The sequence below is a fragment of the Octopus sinensis genome, linkage group LG7 (assembly GCF_006345805.1).
Source record: "Octopus sinensis linkage group LG7, ASM634580v1, whole genome shotgun sequence".
Taxonomy (NCBI): domain Eukaryota; kingdom Metazoa; phylum Mollusca; class Cephalopoda; order Octopoda; family Octopodidae; genus Octopus; species Octopus sinensis.
The window spans coordinates 49,094,694-49,120,212 of NC_043003.1; positions in this window are offsets into that span (position 1 = coordinate 49,094,694).

Consider the following 25,519-nt stretch of genomic DNA (forward strand, 5'->3'; position numbering starts at 1 on the left):
ATGACCGAACTGCAGTCGTGGATCAAAAAGAGGCCGAGGAAGGGCGAATGGCACCGCGAGTGTCGCGTTGCTCTCAAGCAACTCTGCCGTCCTGGGTCGACCTTAAGTGACTTCAACACAACCAAAGCATTCTATAGGGGTTTAGTGGAGGGGAGGTACGACGACGAGCTCGGGGCGAACCTGGACGTCGACGAGGAGTACCTGATCCGCCTGTTCGGGACGACTTTCGGGCCAGGGCCCATGGACAACTTCCAGAGATCCCTGGCCTGGCAGTGCTACCGAGAAGCGCGCTACCGTTCGGGATAAGCTCTACAGACACGCTCGAGAAACACGGGGCCGACCTGCCCGTGATGCGGTCAGAGCGACGAAACCGTTCTGCACGTACTCGTTCAGTGTCCAACAATTTCCGACCTGTGGGCTTATGTCGAACAACTGCTGTCACGTGTGGGACGAGTCGGTTTATCAGCTGAGTCTATCGTCAATATTGTCACGCCTCCTTCCTTCAAACGGGAAGGAAGAGCTATTTTCATCATCCTTGTGGCTATGGCGAAAGAATGTATCTGGTGGACGCGTCTGAAAGGATTGGAGACAAACACTTTCCTCTCTGGTCAATCTCTCATCAACTTCTTCAAGTACCACTGAAAAGGAAGTGAGAGTAGAGAGGCAAGTTTTATCTAGCGAATGTTTTAAAAAAAGATGGGTGAATGTAGCAAGAATGGCACGTATGAATGACGAGCCACCTTGAGCATAGTCCTATGAACCCAGAAATCGAAAACAGAGAGTTGCTATTTGCAAAAAAAAAAAAAAAAAAAAAAAAAGAAATATAAAATGTGACTTCATTGACCGAGGTTACCGTGGTCTTTTCCGTAGGCTTTCTTTCCACGGGTAAACCTCACCTGTCCTCCCCTTTACACTCATATTGACATTTCTGTGATAACGATCCCTATTGATCAATTTTTTTTCCTCTCCCCCCCTTTTTTTTTTTTTTTTTTTAACCCCCCTTTTTTGTCCTCTTTCTCTCCTTTTACGATCCCTTTTGATCGAAACTCCCCCTTCCCTTTTTTTTTTTTTTTTTTTTTTTAAACCTTCAAAAGAAAAGCTCTACCTTGTAATTTGTTCTATCTGTGTACAGCCCTGTGTGGCTAATAAAGAAACATATCTATCTATCAATCAATCAATCAATCAATTTATCTATATATGTAGTTTTATATTTTTCATACTGTTGTATAAATCTCTTGCAGTTTGTTTGAAACAATAAAATTAATGCATGAACGTTTCAAGAATTCCAGCCTATCTCCAGGATGCAAACTCTGTTGACATGTGTCACTTGCTTTAGCATATATTTTTCAAACGAACAGCAAAGAAATTATATGAAAATATGAGATATAATATAAAAGATAAAATTAAAACGTAGTTCTGTTTTTAATACAACTGTATAAGCATAGCAGTTCCCAATATATATACGAATAGGTAGTACACAAATATGCATACATACATACATACATACATACTACATACTCAAATATATTGTCAGTGAAGACCTCAATAAAATGTAAGCACAACAGACCTGATGTAATGATTTGGGGTAGAGAAGAGAAACTGCGCACAGTTGTAGAAATTAGCTGCCCAGCGGATGTTGACATAAAACTGAAGATGAGTGAAAAAGAGAATACCTACGCTGAACTACTGAGAAATCTGCAGTTACTTTATCCAGATTACAAGTTCAGGTTTATACCTGTAATTATTGGCGCCCTAGGATATGTAACATACTGCCTAAATACAAATCTTGAGAAATTAGGCTTCCCAAAACCAGAAAGGAGAAAACTAATTCGAAGTCTACAGATCCAATCCATCACTGAAACTGTAAACATCTGTAAAGCTTTCCAGACGCTTATCATTTAAATATATATGAGCATGTCTAGATATGTAGCTATATGCATGAGAAGACATGCATACAACATACAAACCTTCACATCCATCCATCCATCCATCCATCCAACCATCCATCCATCCATCCATCCATCCATCCATCCATCCATCCATCCATCCATATATACATACAAACAAACAAAAGTAACTTATTGTTGATGTTGAAATTCCAATGAAGGCGCCTTGGATCTACGTTAGAAACCGGTTTTTTCCCTATTGGTAAGAAATCTTGAAAGGAACTGAATAACGACATACATACATACATGCATACATATATACATACATACATACATACATACATACATACATACATACATACATACATACTACATAGATTTATACATACATACATACATACATACATACATACATACATACATACATACATACATACATACACACATACACATGTACATACAGTCATAAGTACTTGTAACACTCATGACACCAGAATTGTAGAAATAGCATATTTCAGCAAAGACCTGGAAGAGAGGCCCCCTGTATTCAGAGGAATGCTTCAATTAAACATGGCAGAGTGATAATATTGGTTTCAAATTCTGGCACAAGGCTAGCAAGTTCTAATGAAGGTGGGCAAGTTGATTACATCGACCACAGTGATAAACTAGTACGTATTTTATCGACATCGAAAGGATGAAAGGCATTTAAAAACAGAACTTAAAGACGGATGTAATGCCGCGAAAAATTTTGTCCGGCGTGTTAACAATTCTGCCAGCCCGCCGCCCTAAAGATAATGATAATATTCTTTCTTCTATTGATGGTACTTATTTTATTGAAGCCGAAAGGATGAAAAACAAAGTCGACCTCGGTGGAATTTGAACACAGAACGTAAAGACAGATAAAATGCTGCTAAGTATTTGGTCCGGCGTGCTAACGTTTCTTATTTCTTTACTGCCCACAAGGGGCTACACACAGAGGGGACAAACAAAGACAGACAAACGGATTAAGTCGATTATATCGACCCCAGTGCGTAACTGGTACTTATTTAATCGACCCCGAAAGGATGAAAGGCAAAGTCGACCTCGGCGGAATTTGAACTCAGAACGTAGCGGCAGACGAAATACGCTAAGCATTTCGCCTGGCGTGCTAACGATTCTGCCAGCTCGACGCCTTAAGGATGGTAATAATATCAGTAACAAAGTATGGCTTCCCTTCTAGTTGCGGCTGTTGCATCACTTCATAATTCGAGGGTTATGCTTTTGCAATTCCGAAGCAGAGAATATTTGCGAAATGCGACGCCGTGTAATAGCTGTGAGTCCAAGAGAAGCTACACTTCGTATTAAGCCCTCTCATTCCCAATGTACAACCGAAAGTATCGATTATGTCACATTCCTGAAGCTGTTACCCATGTGGCCTGTAGCTTACCCAAAATGTCACCAAGATACTCATCTCTTACGGAATGATGTTGTTACTAAAACAATATGAAATGTCGTTTGTTGGAGATGCTCTGCCATAAATATAGACAAGGCCCCTGTTATTGAATGAATATGTACATAACAACACAAGTAGTATTGATAAGGCCCTATATAGTTCGCTGGGAGAGAAAAGAAGAATTGGACATAATCGTAGAGGTCAGCTGCTCTGTAGATGTGAATATTTCTAGCAAAATTAGTCAGAAGGAGAACATTTATATACGAATGGACAACTACTTCTAAATTTCGAAATCTTCTGCTTCTCTCCCTTTATACTAATACTGATATATATATATATAGACATACATATACATACATAAATACATACATATATATATATAATATAAATATTATACGCACACTCACATACATACGCACATGTACACGTATATATGTACGTTCGTGTTTACAAGCATTCATACATACGCACATACTTACACACATATATATGTATGTGGATACACACACACTCACTCACACATACATACACACACATACTCGTACATATAGATAGTGATGATAACGATGAAGGAAACAATAGTGACGATAGTAATTATTAAAAAAATGTTATAAAATATATAATAAACCTCAGCAAACATAACAGAGAGAGAAAAAGAGAAGGGAAGGAAGAGAGAGGGTGGGAGGGAGAGGTGAGAAAGAGAAGATAGATAGAGAGAGGTGGGGAGGAAAAATAATCTGAAAGAAATTTTGATTCACTTTGTTTTGTCCATTAAAAAAAAATAACAAATACCAACCCCCTCCCCTCATTCACACACCGCCACCGAAAAACAAAGAATCGCCATTGAAATGACGTATTAATGGAAAAATTTTCGTAATGGAACTTTGTATAAGAAAATTAAAATAAAATAAATTAAAATACAAATAAAATATGCCAGAATTAAATAATATTAAAAACGATTTATTAAAACTTTCAGTGAATGATTTGCTCAAAGAAAAGAAAAGCAGAAAAAGATAAGAAAAATGAGATATACCTGGACAAATATGGAAAAATACCGAAATTACTGAAATGGACGCAAACATAAATAAACAATAAAAATTGCGAATAAAAGTTAAATGATAAAATTAAAAACATATATAACATAAATATAATTATTAATGAGAAAGTAAAGGGGGGGATAGAAAAAGAGGGAGATTGAGAGGAGGAGGGGGAGGGGGAGGATAGGTGGGTGATTGGGTGGGGGTGGGGTTGATGTTTAGAGAAAGCGAAAGTGAAAAATCTTTAATGTAATCTCTTTCCATATAATTTATCAATATTCGTTTGGTATTGCTGTGTGGTTTTATCAAGACATTAGTGAATATTGAATTGTAGTTAGCAAGAACAACAACAATACGCACGCACGCACACACACACACACACACACACACACACACACACACACACACACACACACACACACACACATAGGTATGCATGTATGCTAACGGTGTATATACATGCGTAGATACATAGATAATACATATTTACTTACAGAGCCACATACGGGGTATACAAGCATTATTTCTATTAACACAAACATACTTCCAAGTGCATCATATCAGATATTTACTAACATGCATACAAGCATACATACATGCAAAAGCATATATAGATGCACACACACACACACACACACATATATACCTATACACAGAGACACAGTCAAATAATCATACATTATTCCTGTAATCAGACGCATATATATATATGTACAACATAGCAATCATTTGTAGTCATACACGCACACACGCACACGCACAAGTATACACATGGAAGCACTCCGTCGGTTACGACGACGAGGGTTCTGGTTGATCCGATCAACGGAACAGCCTGCTCGTGAAATTAACGTGTAAGTGGCTGAGCACTCCACAGACACGTGTACCCTTAACATAGTTCTCGGGGATATTCAGCGTGACACAGAGAGTGACAAGGCCGGCCTTTGAAATACAGGTACAACAGAAACAGGAAGTAAGTGAGAGAGAAAGTTGTGGTGAAAGAGTACAGCAGGGATCACCACCATCCCTGCCGGAGCCTCGTGGAGCTTTAGGTGTTTTCGCTCAATAAACACTCACAATGCGCGGTCTGGGAATCGAAACCGCGATCCTACGACCGTGAGTCCGCTGCCCTAACCACTGGGCCATTGCGCCACAAGTATACACATATACCTATATAAAACATACTCTCACACATCTACATACTATACATACACGCATACAATACCGAAATATATAGTTACAATAACGAAAAAGTAGGATCAAAGGTTCTTCCTGAATGTTAGGTTCCTGGATTCTGTTGCGTATATATTCCATCCCCAAACATCACTGGACGGAGCGCCGCTCTTGTTGCTGTATTGTTCATTTTTGCTAGCTGAGTCGACCGGAGTAATGTGAAATCATGTATTTTGCTCAAGAAATCAACACATCGCCCTGTTCAGGAATCGAAACCTTACGTTCATGAGTGCAACAGCCAAACTACTAAGTCACGTGCCTGCACGTACTCGGTGTACATACATACATAAAGAACCACTGCGAGATTCATGGATACATTCGCCGTGACATACATATCTACATACAGTATTCATATTCATGTATATCTATCTATCTATCTATCTATCTATCTATCTATCTATCTATCTATCTATCTATCTATCTATCTATCTATCTATCTATCTATCTATCTATCTATCTATCTATCTATCTATTATTATTATTATTATTATTATTATTATTTTTATTATTATCATTATTATTATTATTATTATTATTATTATTATTATTATTATTATTATTATTATTATTATTATTATTCAGGTGACTGCCTGGAATTGAACTCGGAATGTTGGGGTTAGTAGCCAGCGCTCTTAACCACTACGCTATATGTGGGCAATTATGGTGTGAGTTTTAGGGCTTACAAATCTAATATTCTCCTGTCTTTCCTTAATACCGGTTCCCATATGCTATTCATATCTTCACTCGGTCTGCTTAGGAGGTTGTTGTGTCCTAGCATATGTGCTGCTTCTTTTAGTTTTCGCATTTTCCAGTGGTGTTCTCTGTCTATTATATTAACTTCACCCCACCGGGTGAGGTGGTCTCCATATTTCCATACGTGATCAGCTATACCCGATTTATCAATATCTCCTCGTGTCATAGCTATGCGATGTTCCTCTATCCTTATTTTGAGGGGGCGGCATGTTTCACCTTCGTATAACCTACCACAGCTGCATAAGATGGAGTACACGTTGTTTTTGGTCATATTCTCTTCTATTGGTAGTTTTACTCAAAGGAGATATTTGCGAAGAGTTGTATTACTCTTGAATACTGTCCTGAATACTAACCCCAAGATTCCGAATTCGGTTCTAGGCAGGGACCTGAATAATAATAATAATAATAATAATAATAATAATAATAATAATAATAATAATAATAATAAAATAATTAATAATAATAATAAATGCCCTGATGCAGTACCAGACAGTGGCTCTCATGGCTTCTGATCTTAACTGATTGGAAGTGTTATCATGTACATTGTTTTGTCTTGATATAAAAGATGGGCTATAGCAAATATTCTGCTCAATACCACAGATTTGCTTGTCAGTTGTTTGACCTTAACCAGTTGAGCATGTCCCTTAGTGGCTGACGATATGTGCATCTCTGATCATGAGCAGAAGTAGTTGGGGAGCATCATAGCCGTGTGTGAATGTTTCAGAGATGGAATTTATACATAGAAGAGCTTCATTAGTGATCTATAGTGAGAGGTGTTATATGACTTACCTATGCAACATAGTAATGGTTGCTTTACAACAGGGTTTATATATCTGTCTAATTCATTGAAGCTGCTTATTTTGTTGTCTTTGTCTATCCAGTTCCACCAGATTCGATCATTTGTTTCTAATCGCAGTAAATCTGGAAAACAAGTTAAATACAAATATTCATTACCATTTCTTTCTTGGAGGTTTGGATAATTTACCTTTGGAAAAATGGGTGCTTCGTTCAACATCCTTAAACAGTCCTTATTCAGGGACCTTTTGAACGGGATGGGTTACTCGACCTGAAGAAAATTCTAACTGGGTCCCACTTGCAAGGTCATGCGCTATTTGTCTTGATATGAGATCATCATGTCGCGCACATATGGTTGTGATGCATGTGTCTAGTGTACCCTTATCAGACGGGTAGTTATGATGGGTATACTGGGCTTCGTATATTTTACCCCAGTGTCACTTTGATGGCATGCACTGCTCTTTCACTCAATAATAATAATAATAATAATAATATAATAATAATAATAATAATAATAATAATAATAAAATAATAATAATAATAATAACAATAATAATAACGATAATAATAATAATAACAATAATAACGATAATAATAATATAATAATAATAATAAATAATAATAATAATAATAATAATAATAATAATAATAACAACTTAGGAATGAGAACCCAGGTTCGAAACTTCTCCAAGACACCTGATGAAGGCTGGAAGGTATATCAGCCGAAACGTTGTGTTAACAACAAACACGATGAGGACAAATATCTGTCAAATGTAAATAATGTACATAATTCCTCATCCCTTAAATATAGAACTGTAATATACACATACTGTCATACACATGCACACAAGCAGGTTCGCGCTCAAATACACACATTTATAAACATATAAACACAGTTATGCATACAGATAAGCACATACGCACACGCACACACACAAACACACATAAACAGATGAATACGCAGACACTTATATAGGAGAAAATATTACAAAAAATCAAGTATTACCACGTACAATTATATTTTTGTTGATCACACATGTATACATATACACATATACACGCATAGAAAGCTTACCGGACGCCCGCGAGCATACAAGCGCATGCATAATCGTGCAAACACACCCACAATGACGATAATGATGATGATGATGATGATTATGGACCCTTTGGTTTTAACGGTGTTTAGTTGTTAGATCAACTGAACAAACTACTCATTAAATTAACGTGCAAAAGTGGCCGTGTATCCCACAGACAGTATCTTTAGCATAACCCTGAGACAGAATTCGCAAGATACGATAATACGTGACAAAACTGGTTGGATCCTTTGAATTACGTGTACAATCCATTCGCCAGCGCTTCCAAATAGTTTCCACCAATTCAGTTTTATTCCCAAGTTTTAGGTCGATCCCCGCCCCCCGCCTAACAAGCTCCGGTAAAATATACTATGTCCAAGATGTCATGTAGAGGAATTGAATTCTGGGCTCCATGATTGCGAATCGAATTTAACTACTCTGCCTTTACCATATCTATGTGCAGGTGATAGCCACATGTACAGGCATGGCTGTGTGGTTATGAAACTAGCTTTGCGATCGCGTGGTTCCGAGTTCACCTTCTGCCTGCGCAGCATCTTGGGATATTTTCTTCTACTATACCCCCAGGCCGGTCAATACCTTTTGTAAGTGACTTTTGTAGGCGGAAACTGTGAGGAAATTCGTATATATATATATATATATATATAACTTGTTTGAACTTTCTGATTTTCTTACTCTGTTTCTTACTCCGTACGTTGATTTCCTCATATTCCTTTCTGTTGAAGAGCGTAGGCTCGAAACGTAAAAGACTTTCTCACTTTCCCGAGCGTCAAACTAATACACCTTCTTGTTGTTCATGCACTTGTTTTTGTCTTTTGGTTTTCTGTAAATTTCAACTATATATATGTTTGTGTGTGTGTGTGTGATAAATGGATATGCTTTAGTTGTCAGAAAGAGTAGAATATTCCATTATGTTAAGTGTCGTACCTTTGCATTAATAAGTTCAGATTCCACGGAGATAGGGGTGAGTGGGACTCAAATTGGTAGAATCGTTAGAATATCAGATCAAATGTCTTGCCGTATTTGTTTCGGGTCTTTATGTTCTCAGCTCAAATTCCGCTCATCTGAATATTGCCATTTTATTGCGTTCTGAATTTAAATCCTGCCGTTTTCAAATTTGCGCAGCGAAAGCTTGAACGTGACACATCGCTGCGCTCGCATCGCCCCTTCTAAGAATAGTGCGAGGTGCGTCGTTTCGAATCATCGCTCCCGAGTCGGGTCCGCACGTTCGAAACGAGCCGCTCCTCTCCTGATCGGAGACGGCCGCATATCATAGGTGTTGCGACACGACGAATGCTAAACTTCGCCATTTTTCGTATCATGATGGACAAATTAAAGTAACAATCAAATACAGGGTTCTCTCTCTCTCTTCTCTCTCTCTCTCTCTTCTCTCTCTCTCTCCCTCTTTCTCTCCACGTGTCACATCTTGAACGTTCCACTGGGCTAATCTAATAATGAGAAGGTCAAGAAGATATCTGTATCAGCACACGAGTGCATGAGCACCAAAAGAAAAATAAGGCATTTGTGAAAAGCATGATGTCTGATACCCTGTCCACCATGTTTGGACTACATAATTCAATGTCTTTTGTTTTCTAACACAGAAGAATGTGATTTCAAGAAGATTTGGTCAGTTTCTAGAAGGTCGAATGATCAAGTAGTGATTCGTTCGTCGTCTCGCGAAAAATCGATATCATTTAATATACTGGAATGACAAATACAGTAGTGTTTTATTTCCTTGAAGTTTTAACTTTATTTAGATCTTTAACAGAATAAATATTTTGTGCGTAGTGAAGCGCACAGTTGTTACACTCATGATCGTAAAATTGTGGTTTCGATTCCTTGACGGTCAGTGCGTTGTGTTCTCGAGAAAAAAACAAAACAAGACAAAAAATCCTTCAATTTAGCTGTAAATGAGTTCCAGCAATAGCGGGGAAGCTGATCCTGCGACGACAGACTGGCGTTCCATTTAACGTGTGAGTGTTGTAATCTCGGGTTCAACTCCGGCCTTATGAGTTCTGCGGCTCAAGACAGACCTAAGTAAGTATGTAGTGCAATCTTTCTGTGTTTGCTTGACGTAATCTGCATTTACTCAACAGTTCTATCCCCTAAGGAAATTCAATTGTTCTCTGGATTTTATTTTTAGTTTTAACTCATCTTAATAATGAATTTTTAATTTGTTGAAAAATTGAGGAAAAGAATTGAACGAAATTGTGTTTTTGTGTATATTCAACGTGAATAATACGAATGCTAAAAAAAAAGTAATCACAATGTAATCTCCTTTATATAGCAAGCATAATACCTTTTGTGTCAAAAGAATTACTACCGAACAATGAACATAGAATGATAGAAATGGACAAACTAAAATTATTGTATATATTCACTGGTGCACTCATGCTTAGTTCAGTCCAATTCTTTAGATGATATTTTTCTTATAAAATTTAATCTTTTTCTTGAGTTTCGTTAAGTCTGGACTGTTTAACCTGTGCACTGTACTGTCTGTTTCTTATTCTATTTCTGTAAGGAAATGTCGATCAAAAGAAATATCTTTATTTTCATTTATACATTTACTGTATCGTATTTGTTATTTGCTGTATCGTGTTTGTTATTTTTACCTAATAATTTGAAGTTTATTTAAGTTGCCGTAAAGTATTATGAACAATTTTTTTGAAATTCGTCAGTTCATAGTGAGAAAGAAGAATAATGCCGAAAATGACCTTTACAGACTCTGCCATACCGAACTTTAATAGATCAGTATCTGCAGGAGAAGGAGGGGAAAAATGATAACACGGGTGAGGAGAGAATTTGCAGCTTTGTGGAGAAAAGTTTGCACAAAGAATTTGATTCAGGATATGAAGCGGTGAGTATACTCGCCACCTCATATCTTGTGTTTCCATGCAAGAAGGAAGTCAATGGGTAAATGCAAATGCATTAAATGTGATTCAGTGTCGAGAGGATGTAGTTTGCTTATTCAGAGAAGAGGTAGTTTTAGTGTCACTAAATACGGTAGAAAAATGTTTAACCCGCCCGTTCGCAGTTTTAGAGTGATCTAAATTAAACCCTCTCATCAACATTCCATGCTAATGGAATGTTCTAAACACCAGCTTAATAACAACAAAGTTATTTTCCTAAATTACTCTTTACTCTCTTTTACTCTTTTACTTGTTTCAGTCATTTGACTGCGGCCATGCTGGAGCACCGCCTTTAATCGAGCAACTCGACCCCGGGACTTATTCTTTTGTAAGCCCAGTACTTATTCTATCGGTCTCTTTTGCCGGACCGCTAAGTTACGGGGACATAACACACCAGCATCGGTTGTCAAGCAATGCTAGGGGGACAAACATAGACACACAAACACACACACGCATATGTATATATACATATATACGACGAGCTTCTTTCAGCTTCCGTCTACCAAATCCACTCACAAGGCTTTGGTCGGCCCGAGGCTATAGTAGAAGACACTTGCCCAAGGTGCCACGCAGTGGGACTGAACCCGGAACCATGTGGTTGGTAAACAAGCTACTTATCACACAGCCATTCCTGCGCCTAATAAATTCTTTATTATTTTAAAATTTAGCTGAAATAAAGATAGTGGGCTTTACTCCCTCCAACGCCACCGTGAGCGCTATATCCTCTGTATGATGTGGAAAATATTCCATTAACATTGCCCAAATGATATAGGTATCAACTTTAAAATTCATCCGAGGCTTGGCCCTCGTGCCATTCGTCCACTACATTCGTGCCATTCGTGCCATTCGTGCCATTCGTCCACTGTTCGTGTCGTACCACAACAGTACGACGGAACTATTTCAACCCAACTGGCCCTGCTCTCTTCAGCATCGTGTCAGCCCACATAAAGGAGGAAAGGGATTTTACGGCATTCAAACGGTCCCTAGATTATTACCTCCAGCAAATACCAGATAAACCACCCACACCCGGTTATGACTCTGTAAACAATAACTCTCTGCTCGAATGGGCTATGGTGCCCAAGGGCTGACAGTGCATCTCTTCCAGGTGGTGCTATTAAATTAGACATGGCCTGGGCCAACTTATCTAAGACTCTAAGACTCTATTCCAACAGAAATATATAGTAACAAAAGGATTAAAATACAGTAGGTCTACGATGCTCCTACATGTATAGAAAAGTACTTTTGAACAGAAGTATCTTTAATTCAATCAAAAATTATACACACATGATACAAGAATAGTTCTTTGAATAAAATTGTATGTAATTCGAGAGAAAAAAATACACACTTCTTTAAATTATGCAGCAGGTAAAGAAAACATGAAATACAAAAAAATAAACGGTACTACTGGTTCTGCTCAATTTTAAACTTTTATATAGGTTTGATTGCTTTGCCTTTCTCTTACAAACCTCTAATTTTTCTCTATAACAATTCAACGTTACTATTTTAGATCTTTTAAATATCATGCTTCGTTCAAAATTTAGATAGTCTTCTGAAAGTCTTTCTAAAGCACGAGTTGTTTCACAAGAGAATTTAGATAATATCTTTGTTAATGATAAAATCGGTTGCAGTAATGGGTAGGGGATATTTTCTTCGTTATCTAAACTAGACACTTGCAGTCCTGTTAACTCCTTAAAGTCTTCATAATTAAAAGTCTTTTTATCAGTATGCAATAAATTTTGAATATCACTTGCATCAAGTTCTTCAAATCCTAATTCCTGTGCCATTTCTACAGTGCTATTATTGATTGAGATTAATTCTCCCCTATCCTATGCCCTTCCTTAACGACATTAAGACATAATTTATTCCAAACACCAATGTAGCATGTATGTTTAACTTCTTCCCAGGCGTTTTCAATGTTTTTTTATTGCTTGCGCAATGCAATTTATCCGGCATTTTTTGACTGACTGATATTTATCATCAGTCACTATACTCACCTGACTAAAAAGATCTTAGATAACATGCCTTGCAAATAGAAATAACTTGTCCCTGATCCATAGGCTGTAGTTGTAAAGTTGTGCTTGGTGAAATGAAAACAATTTCATCAGGTACGCACGTTTGGAGTGAATCGAGAATTGAAGGATGGCCAGGAGCGCCATCCAAAAGTAGAATCATTTGACTTTGGGAATATTCTTCTCACAGTAACGTTTGACAGCAGGGCTGAAATGTTTAACGAACCGTTCAGTAAATTTTCTGCTAGATTCCTATAGATTTCCATTCTCATCGTAGAAAACGACACATGTTCTGACAGTCTTTGTATGTATGTATGTATGTATGTATGTATGTATGTATGTATGTATGTATGTATGTATGTATGTATGTATGCATGCATGTATGTATGTATGTCTGTATGTATGCATGTATGTATGTATGTATGTATGTAGTTTTCGGATAAATTTGTTCGATTCTTTCCTGTGTTATTTAAATTAACACAAATAATATTTTTATCAGTTTTAAGTAATTTTTTGCAGTCCCATTTTTCTTCTACAATTTTTGTTTATGGTTATAGAAATTTAAATAAATTTTATCATTTTTCAGACAGATAACGATGGACTGGATAATAGTAAAAAAAAGAAAAAAAAACCCAGCAAAAACAACAAACAAACAAAAACTCCGAGCATTTTTGATAGTGTCTTCTCTTCGCTTTTGACCAAGGCTCCAAAGCTGTCAAAGTAGCTCGAGATATATATGTACGGTGTAAGGAGAAAGAGCTATTACTGAAAAAAGTGCACAGAAATAGTTTTCACTTTTCAATGAAGGGAAATTCGACCTCACAAACCAGCCAGTTTAGTTGAATGAAGATTGATTGAACGAGCACAACCACGAGGATCCGCGCCTACCCACATGGCAAATGGGATAGTTTCATGAAAGCGTCTTCCGTCACCTTTATTCGATGGATAAGATCCAAAAACTCGGTGCATGAAGGCTAAAAATTCTGAAACAAACTCCAGCGCGCTTCTCTCGCCATCAGTTTGCTCACCCACCTATGCTACTCGGGGAGAGAAGCAGCAGAGATTTCTTTATCACACCATCACTGACAATGAAAAATGGTGTCTTTACGTCAATATGAAGCAAAGAAAGAAGGGATGTCTCTCGACAAACAAGCAGCATGTGCTGCATTTGCTGAAACTCATCCATCAATCCATTTTCGTCGCCTACTATTCCTGGATCCAGTGGGTAGAGTCTTCAGGTACCTCCAGCATAGGGCCATATCCGAAGCGATCATCGTAACACTTTCTTATAGGATTCCAAAGCATCACAAACTGAAACTATAGATATTATCCACGCATCTCAATCTTGGTCTACCCCGAGGTCTTCTGCTGGTTGGCTCAGCCCGAAGAATCTGTCTTGTGATTCTTTCCTGTGATACTCTCTCTTTTTTTACATCTTTCAGTCATTTGACTGTGGCCATGCTGGAGCACCACCTTTAGTCAAGCAAATCGATCCCAGGACTTATTCTTTGTAAGCCTAGTACTTATTCTATCGGTCTCTTTTGCCGAACCGCCAAGTTACGGGGACGCAAACACACCAGCATCGGTTGTCAAGCGATGTTGGGGGAACACACACACACACACACACACACACACCACGCATATATACATATACACGGCGGGCTTCTTTCAGTTTCCGTCTACCAGATCCACTCACAAGGCTTTGCTCGGCCCAAGGCTATAGCAGTAGACACTCGACCAAGGTGCCACGCAGTGGGACTGAACCCGGAACCATGTGGTTCGTAAGCAAGCTACTTACCACACAGCCACTCCTTTGTATATCCGTAATATCAAAACTATGACGTCTCAATGCGGAGAAGTAGCAACTCGATCTGGAGAGACTTCCTGATTTCCGAGCTACGCAGCCTGTCACATAACATTACTCCAGAGACCCTTCAGTAGAAGCTCATTTAGTCGCATGTATACGCCATTGTACTCTTTCTGTTATTAAGCTGGGGGATGCAGAAAAAGAGAACCGAGTCATAGTCAAGCAGGAGCTATATGATCATTGGTACGTTATAGAAAACTTTGATGGGGAAACATGACTGTACACCTACAATGTCGATACAAAAAAAAAAACAAAAACAAAAAAACAGTCGTCGCATTGCTGCCTCGCCCTCACTCCGAAATTTGTATCATTGGTCCGACAACATTGATATAGAGTTTTATTTCTTTGAAAAAGGCAGTACGAAGGAAGAGGTATCAGGTATGAATAAAACCTGGTTTCTGCAACTCTACAACGCGACTCTTCATGCATTTCTCATGCATGAAGTTTTTCACAAAACGAGAATCGATTTGCGTCCCTTGGTGCCTTACTGTCCTGGTTTGGTCACTGTAGACTTTTTTTATTCCTAAAGCTGAAATCAAACCTGAAAGGTCACCGATTTCAGACTATAGAAGAAATCGTTTCTAGGTCTGGGTCGCTATTTATGAACTTCGTTAGATATTGTAGGCCACAGACAATCCTCTCTGCACGCTATGTAGCTAATGGAATCAAAATTAAATTATTTTCTGGTGACTGTGGGCGTGTGATACCGGTAACAGAGCACAACGGCGACCCAAACTCTGTTTCAAAAGATGTCAGCTACAGAGACATGGAGTTACTGAACATGAAGTTCGAAAAGCGGGAGGATATTGCAAGAAGTGTACACGTATTAAAATATGATGCATATACGAATGTATGTGTTCATACGCAAGGTGATCGATTGACAAAGTCGAGATACCATCGGATAGAATGCATTGCGATATTTGTGTCAATGAGTTCAAATACCATTAAAGCTAGCCTTACCTTTCTTCCTATCAGGGCGGATTAATAAAGCAGCACTCTAGTGTTGGTGTAGTCTTTTCTCTCTCTCTCTCTCTCTCTCTCTCACACACACACACTCTCTCTTTCTCCCACTCTCTCTCTCCCTCTCTTTCTCCATATGTTAAATTCTAAATGTTCTACAAGTCCAAAGATGGGATAGCTGAGATGTCTCTGCTCACGTCTACATACGCACAACACCCAATTAGCGACAACATGGTATACGCTGCCAAGTTATACTCGATTATCAGACACAGCTGAATTTGTGCACACACATAAACACAAACACACACACACACACACACACACACACACACACACGCGCGCGCGCGCGTACACGTAAACACACACACACATGTGTTTTCTGACTGTTTGGTTCAGCATAATTTTGAATGTATGTATGCCGCTAAATAAAAGAACCACAGTTACAATCACACAGGGAAATCGTATAGACAACAACTCCTCCACACTTCCAATTTAACAGCAATCATTCAAAAAGCAAGCAACGATCATTTTCAATAGATTTTACATACATATTTAAGCATACATATGCATATACACGCACACACACACACACACACACACACACACACCACACACACACACATATGTATGTACTGGCGTATGTATTTATATGTGTATGTGGGTATACATCTACCATTACTGTGTGATATACATAATGAAACAGCAAACATTATCTCCACTATACGAAAGACTTTAAACATTGTGGTTAGGCTTGCTTCACTTGGAGATAATTGGCTTTTCAAAAACTAGATTGCTTATTAAATTGGTTTGTGGCCTGACAATGAATATCTAAACAGTCTTCCCCACTCCGTTGTGAACACACTTGTGCGTGTCGCCTTCCACTTCGCAAAATATAACCAGGGTTTCCCAACAAAGCATTTCAATTCGTCTGGCTCCCATTCCTTGAAATGTATGTATCTATGTATCTATGTATGTGTGTATGTATGTATGTATGTATGTATGTATGAGTTATGCCCTATATATGTTGTACTATTTGTATGTAGATGTATGTATATATAGTATATATAAGTATGATATATATATTCATTCATATATATGTATGTATGCATTTATATATATATTATATAGTATATATAAACATACACATATGTCATAAACTATATATATTAATATTATATATAATATATATATATATAATAATATATATATATAATAATAATATATATAATATAAACACACATATACATACATGCACACACACACACGTATATATGTGTGTGTAAATATATGTATGTTGGCTGGTCTATGTATTATCTAAGTGTGTGTGCGTGTGTGTGTGTCAGAGAGATTGTATATAGGTATGTGTAAGAATGTAAACCAGAGTAACAAACACGGACATGATTGTGGTTGTGTCCACGTGTTGGTGCGTGTGTGTGTGTAAAAGGGTATATTATATATATATATATATATATATATATATATATATATATACATATATATAATATATTTCTATACATTTATGTCAATGTATGAATATATGTATATTTGTGTGACTATGCGATCCCCCTCCCGTCATAGTTACATTGTTCTATTTTTCTTTCTTTCTAAGTATATTCGTATTATTTATACATTTCATAAAATTATACACATACAGTCACTCTCACACATATACACGCATGCGTCATAATTAATATATGTATATATATATATATATGTATGTGTTCATATATATATATATTTGCATATATATTATATATTTTATGTATATATATATATATATATTCGTATATATATATTATAAATATTATGTATATATATATATATATACAGTATGTGTAGACATACATATATGTGTGCGCCTGTATGTGCATGTTTATGTATTTACACATAGGCGTTTATAGGTTAGGATACATATGAGTATACGTACATATACACACATGCATACACATATACATACACGCACATATATATTAATTATAATGCATATATATTTATGTGTGAGTGAATATGATTGTATTAAATGCATAAAAAAATTAGAATATTCTTAGAAAAAAGAGAAGTGGAACAATTTAATAACGGTGTGTGTGTGTGTGTGTGTCTCTCTCTCTCTCTCACACACACACACTCACACACAAATAGACCAACATACGCACATACAAATATACATGAACATATAAGGAATATGTATTTACACTTTTACAGAGACACACATCACGTGTGTGTATGCGGTTTAACACAGACACACATACATGTATACATATATACATATATACACACATTTATACATTCATATATATATATAATATGTATATGCATACATTTGCTCAGACACTCTTATATTCACCCATAGTCATATATATATATACATGTATAGACACACACACACACACACACACACACACACACACACACACACACACACACACACACATATATCTATGTATGTATGTATTTACTATCATTTAGGCTTTGAAGAATATACATATCTTAAATATATACAGTTACACACATACATTTATGATTTTACTTCCACAAAAAAAATCACATGTACTTATACGTCTATCCCACGTATACACACACACAGTTAGGTATATATATATATACTATTATACACACACACACACACACCATACGTACGTACATACATACATACATACATACATACATTCATACATACATACATACATACATACATACATACATACATATACATATGTGTTTGTGGTGCATGTCTGTAGATGTGTGTTTGTATCTAAACAGAAAAGAACAGTTGAGTGTATGAAATAAAGAGGACTAACATTAAAAGTTTTACCAGGAAATCATCGATATATCAAGATTTATCGTTTTCCCCTCCGCTTGCAACAATAATTTTAATAACTTTTTACTCGCCAAAATGATCAAATAAAACAACAGCAACAGCAACAACATTCGCAACAGTAGCAACAACAGCATTTGTAGCAACAACAGCTGAAGTAGCAGTAACATCAATGGCGGCTATGTTTTGGTATGAATTTTTTTTTGTACGGTTGGAGGTGATTTGAAGGACATCTCTTTTCGGTGATGTTGTTCTATAGTCTCAAATCAGCCCTAGTCGAACACATCTATGATTGCAGGCTTTCTATCGCTATCATATTGTTAGTTAAAGAAAATTCATATTTGTGCAGGGAACCCAGAGTCATATAGCACAAGAAGTTTTTAATATAGTGGGATGCAATTTAAAGGAAATTTTGTCAACATGCTTCTATCAGCTTGGTGGGTCAAGTGCAAGTTCCTTCATTGGCTTGTAGGATATTTATTAACTTCATTGCAATTAAGTTGAACAACTCCGTAGAGGCTCCTATGTTTCGTTGAATGTCACAGGATGGAAACAAATTGACGTGATTTTACTTTGTCCAACTTGTTCGACTCTATTGTAGGCCAACCGTAGGAGGTTTATAGTCAGTACAAGACAAGACTAGATGCAAATATAAACTGTCTTTCTTGCTGAACCTCATAAAATAAACCATATACAGTCGATCCTGTGTGATCGTTCGGCGTTCTAGAGATAGCTGCCAAATATTCCTAAAATAATTAAACCTTCTCATATTAAAATAGATGGATACGTAGGATAATGTAGTTCTAAATACACTATGTCTGAAAATAAGATGGAATGGTCAAAGCCACAACAACAACAGCTATAGCGACAGCAAAAAAAAAACACGTTTTGCTGGAGAGTGTAGTGTGAACCCTACCTAGTTTGAGATATGAATCCAGTGGATTACACCTAAGCGTACTTGAAGTTCAATGGTTCGAAGATCGATGGTCATACCAGGAATGTATTTGATTATTAAGTCACCTCATTTACAACTGATATTGAGCTGAACAACAACAAAAAACATCAACACCTACGTTAGCAGCCACTATAGTAACAGTAGCGAGAGACATGATGTGAGAATGCTCTTAAATTCACTGTCTGATTGGAACTTATCAAATGTTTTATATACATACATACATGCATACATACATAGATACATAATACATGCATACATACATACATATATACATACATACATACATACATACATACATACATACATACATACATACATACATACATGCATACATTGTTTGGCATCCTTTTGTCTCGGGAGACAATGAAGTTGCGCATAAACTAATCCAGTCTAATTTTTACATTTCATGTCCTCTCCAGTTTCCTCTCCAGTATTGCGCAGGCCTGGGCTAGATGTAAGAAAATCCTGGGTAGCCCAATCGTCAGGATTCCTCGTTCGACCTTGCTTATGTAGTCCAAAGGAGTGCAGAGCATTACGTTTGGCACCAGCTTGGTTGCAGGAGCTGCCGGAAGAGTGTCGAGTCTAACACTAAACCGCCTACGAGGCTCCACTCCGGATTTCTTTGAAGGTTGTCTCCTTTCTGTAACCTTGGATAGGGGCCCATACTGGTAACTGTCAGCCGGAGCCAGCTGAGCCCGGGACTCGTATCAGACAGAGTCGTCACTCCCTGAAGTGGGGAAGAAAATCGCTACCCACTACCTACCTTTCTACATACATACATGATGGCACTCCGTCGGTTACGACGACGAGTGTTCCAGTTGATTTGATCAACGGAACAGCCTGCTCGTGAAATTAACGTGCAGGTGGCTGAGCACTCTACAGACACGTGTACCCTTAACGTAGTTCTCGGGGAGATTCAACGTGACACAGAGTGTGACAAGGGTGGCTCTTTGAAATACAGGTACAATAGAAACAGGAAAAAAAGAGTGAGAGAAAGTTGCGGTGAAAGAGTAGAGCAGGGTTCACCACCACCCCCTGCCGGAGCCTCGTGGTGTTTTCGCTCAATAAACACTCACAACGCCCGGTCTGGAAATCGAGACCACGATACTAAGACCGCGAGTCCCCTGCCCTTACCACTGGGCCATTGCGCCTCCACACATACATACATACATACATACGTACATACATACATGCATGCATACATACATACATACATACATACATACATACATACATACATACATATGTATGTTGTTTAGTGCATGACTCAATAGCTTTTATTTACAACTGTACGTTGCTGCATATTGCATTATAGTACATTTCTACATTATCACAAGGAAGTACAATATAACTCATTTTATGCTTACACGCATGGGCACGCGCGAGTGTACAAATATAGCGAATCAAATTGCTTCACATACATCATCATATTCATGTAGCCACAGAGGTATACACACGCACGCGCGCATGCACGCACACACACACATACACCCACACAGATATATTGCAAAAGTACTTTTCGAAACACTACATAGAAACCATCGTAATGCTTGCATATTTCATGAATCTCTGTTTATTAGAAATTATTTACGACAGCAACAATAACAAGAATAAGAACAAGGACACGACGACGATGACGACGACGACCCTTCCACCTCCACCATTACCACCACTATTTCCACCACCAACACCACTACCAACCACCACCACCACCACCACAACCACCACCATGACAACGACAACGACAACCGCAACCACCACCACCACCACCATCATTACCATTACCATTATCACCATTACCGCCACCGCCACCACAATTACCACCCCCACCACGACAACGGCAACCACCACCACTACCACAACGACGACGACGACGACAACCACCACCACCCACCACCACCACCACCACCAGCAACAACAGCAACAGCATCAACAGCAACAACAAAAACAACAATACTGCGGCAATATTAACAACGACAACAGCATAGAAAATCAACTTCCACAGTAACAGTTAGCAAGAAAATAATAACATTATTCTCGTGTTGTTCCCCTAGCGGACAGTTATTACAAGAGAGATAATCATATCCTATTAACACTTAGTGGGATTTAAATCTTGAATTTGAAATTAAGGAATCATACAGATAGCACTTTCTTAATAACAGTGTAGCCAAGAGCGGTTTTGTATGGCGTACTGAAGGAAGGTATAGTCTAGTGTTGTGTAATCAATTAATATTGTATTTTCCCTCAACGGGTCTATATTTCTAGGTTTCCTTTTCGAATGCTCCTTGCATTAGATATGATAACACTAAATATAGAAATATTAAAGTATTACAAATAAGAAATATCTTTGAGCCATGGATTACCGTAGATTTAAAACTTGATAATACTAATTTCTAAAAGAGGCATATAAAATCAAAACCCGAGGATAGTTAGAGCCGGTTATGTCAGACCCTGTACATGACGGAGTTAAATTAGTTTTATCGTTCTTCAAAAGATAAAGGAGAAGATTGACATCGGTAGAATTTGAACTCAGACCATGAAGAGCAGGAATAATCACCACAAGGCATTTTTTCGACGCATAACGGTTTTTACCAATTCCTCGCCTTGGAGTAGAAATTTATTTTATCGGCCTTGGAAGAACGAAAGGCGTAGTTGGCTTCGACGGGATTTGAATTGGGGACGTTAAGGGCCGGATGAAATTCTGCATAAAATTTTGTCCGGCGTTCAACGATTTTACAAATCCAGCACTTTGGACTAGAACTTTTTTTTATTGGCCTTGGAAGAATGAAAGGCAAAATTGACCTCAGCAGGATTTGAACTCAAAACGTAAAGAACCGAAACAAGTACCGCAAGGCGTTTTATTTTTGACGCTTAAAAATTCTACAGATGCAAACAGTATTGGAACCACTTCTAGCTTTATTCTAATAAACTGGCACTCCGTCGGTTACGACGACGAAGGTTCCAGTTAATCCGATCAACAGAACAGCCTGCTTGTGTATTTTAATATTGGTTGAGCCCTCCATCACAGACATGCGTGTCCTTAACGTAGTTCACATGGAAATTCAGCGTGATACAGAATGTGGTAAGACTGGCCCTTTGAAATGCAGGTACTACTCATTTTTGCTGGCTGAGTAGACTGGAGCAATGTGAAATAAAGTGTCTTGCTCAAGGACACAACCTACCTCCGGGAATCGAACTCATGACGTTACAATCGTGAGCCTAATACACTAACCACTAAGCCACGCGCCTTCACCAATAATAAACACATTTGTACTCGTGACCCAAAGTGAAGCCACACGAGGCTTGTGGAAAAGACTGGTTTCTCATGGTTGGAATAGCTTCTTTTGTTTTTGATTATTGTTGCTTTCACTCAGGCTTGAACCGCCATCGTTGCTATCGTTGCGTGCGTCGCCATCGTCATCATCATCATCATTATCATCATCATCATAAGCAACAGTAACAACAACAATTTGTTATCGCTACTTATATGAGATATTTGTAAAAGAGGAAACCAAGGCTCGATGGTTGTAATGAATCTTCACTATTCTAGGCACAAGGCTCGAAATTTTGGGGGAGGGGACCAGTCGATTAGATCGGCTCCAGTATGCAACTGGTGCTTAATTTATCGACCCCGAAAGGATGAAAGGCAAAGTTGACCTCAGCGGAATTTGAACTCAGAACATAACAGCAGACGAAATGACGCTAAGCATTTAGCCCGGCGTGCTAATGTTTCTTATTTCTTTATTGCCCACAAGGGGCTAAACATAGAAGGGACAAACAAGGACAGACAAAGGGATTAAGTCAATTACATCGACCCCAGTGTGTAACTGGTACTTAATTTATCGACCTCCAAAAGGATGAAAGGCAAAGTCGACCTCGGCGGAATTTGAACTCAGAACATAGCGGCAGACGAAATACTGCTAAGCATTTCGCCCGGCGTGCTAACGTTTCTGCCAGCTCGCCGCCTTGATGGATGTGAAGAATGACAAGAAAAAAAGAAAACATAATGAAATAAAATAAAACTGAGGAGAAACGATTAATTAGGATAATGATGGTGATGGTGATGATTATGAAGATGATGTGGCTGCTGCTGATGATTATGATGCTGTAGGAGAAAAAAACGAGAGAAAAGCTAAAATATAGACAGAAAATAATTTTTAAAAATGTTAAAATTTAAATTAAATCAGATTGATTGTTATTACAAAGGTAATTCGATGGAGTAGCTGCGGTGGCAGTGGTGGTGGTGGTGGTGGTGGCAGTGGTGCTGGAAGTAGTGTCAACGGTGATGTTTCTGTTTGCGGTGGTTGGTGGTGGTGGTTGTGGTTGTGGTGGCGGTGATAGTGGCAGTGGTGGTGGCTGTAGTGCGAAAGTGGTGGTCAGGTTTGCCGCGGATTGTAATGGTTGTGGTTGCGATGGTTTGTGGGTGTGAGAGTGGTGATGGGCATGGTGGTGGTTGTAGTGGTGAGTGTAGTGGTGAGGTTGGTAGCGGGTTGTAGCGGTTGAAGTTGTGGTGGTGGGTAATGGTGCTTGTGGTGGTAGTGATTGTGGTGGTTGCGAGTGAGGCAGTAGGCGATGGGTGAGTGTTGTAGTGGTGACGGGTTTTGGTGGTGGTTAAGGTGGTGGTGATAGTAGAAATTGTACTACTAGTAGTATTATTAGTAGTTGTTGTAGTCGTAGTGTGTTAGTGGCGGTGGTGGTCTTAACAGTAGTGACGACAGTTGAGAGGTTAGCGGTGGTTGTGGTATAGGAGGTATTATTGACAGTATTGTTGTTGTTAGTGGTGGTGGTGGTGGTGTTTGTATTGCAGTGGTGGTGGTGGTAATGGAGACGGTGGCATTGGTGGAGACTAACCGCTGTGGGGGTGGTAGTTGTGGTGGAAGTGGTGGTGGTGGCAGTGGTGGTGGTGATAGTTCTGTCAGCGGACTTCTCTATTAGTTGTGTTGTAATGTTATTGCGGTCGTTGCTGCTGTTGCATGGTGGTGGTATTGGTGGTAGTTGTGATGGTGTTTCTTGTGGCTGACGCAGAGGTTGATGTCGTAGTAGATGTTATTGATAAATCAGTCAATAACAATGGTTAGCATGGTGGTATCGACTGTTGTTGTTGTGGTGGTGGTAATAGAGGTAGTAGTGATGGTGATGGTGGTGATGGAGGTGACGGCAAGGGTGGTAATGGGGTTGTTGTTGGTGGTAGTTGTAAACTATCTTGTTGCTTGCTTCTTCCTTTGTTTTCCTTTCTTTTTGTTCCCCTCCAAGTCAAAGCCACTAACAACTACCTTTCTCTATCACCTGCACCCAAGACCCACCACCACTACCACTACAACTAACATCACATCATCATCATCATCATTAGCAGCAGCAGCAGCAGCAGTACCCCCTCCAACTTAGCATCGACTTCTTCCTCCTCTTCCTCCTGCTCATCGTTACCACGAACAGTACCTATTTCTTTACTACCCACAAGGGGCTAAACACAGAAGGGACGAACAAGGACAGACAAACGGATTAAGTCGATTATATCGACCCCAGTGCGCAACTGGTATTTATTTAATCGACCCCGAAAGGATGAAAGGCAAAGTCGACCTCGGCGGAATTTGAACTCACAACGTAACGCAGACGAAATACCGCTAAGCATTTCGACCGGCGTGCTAACGTTTCTGCCAAACAGTACCACGAACAGTATCAAGCACCAGCGCCATCAGCACCAGCACCACCATCATCACCATCGTTATCATTGTCATCATCATCATCATCATCGACGTCGTCGACGTCGTTACCACAACCAT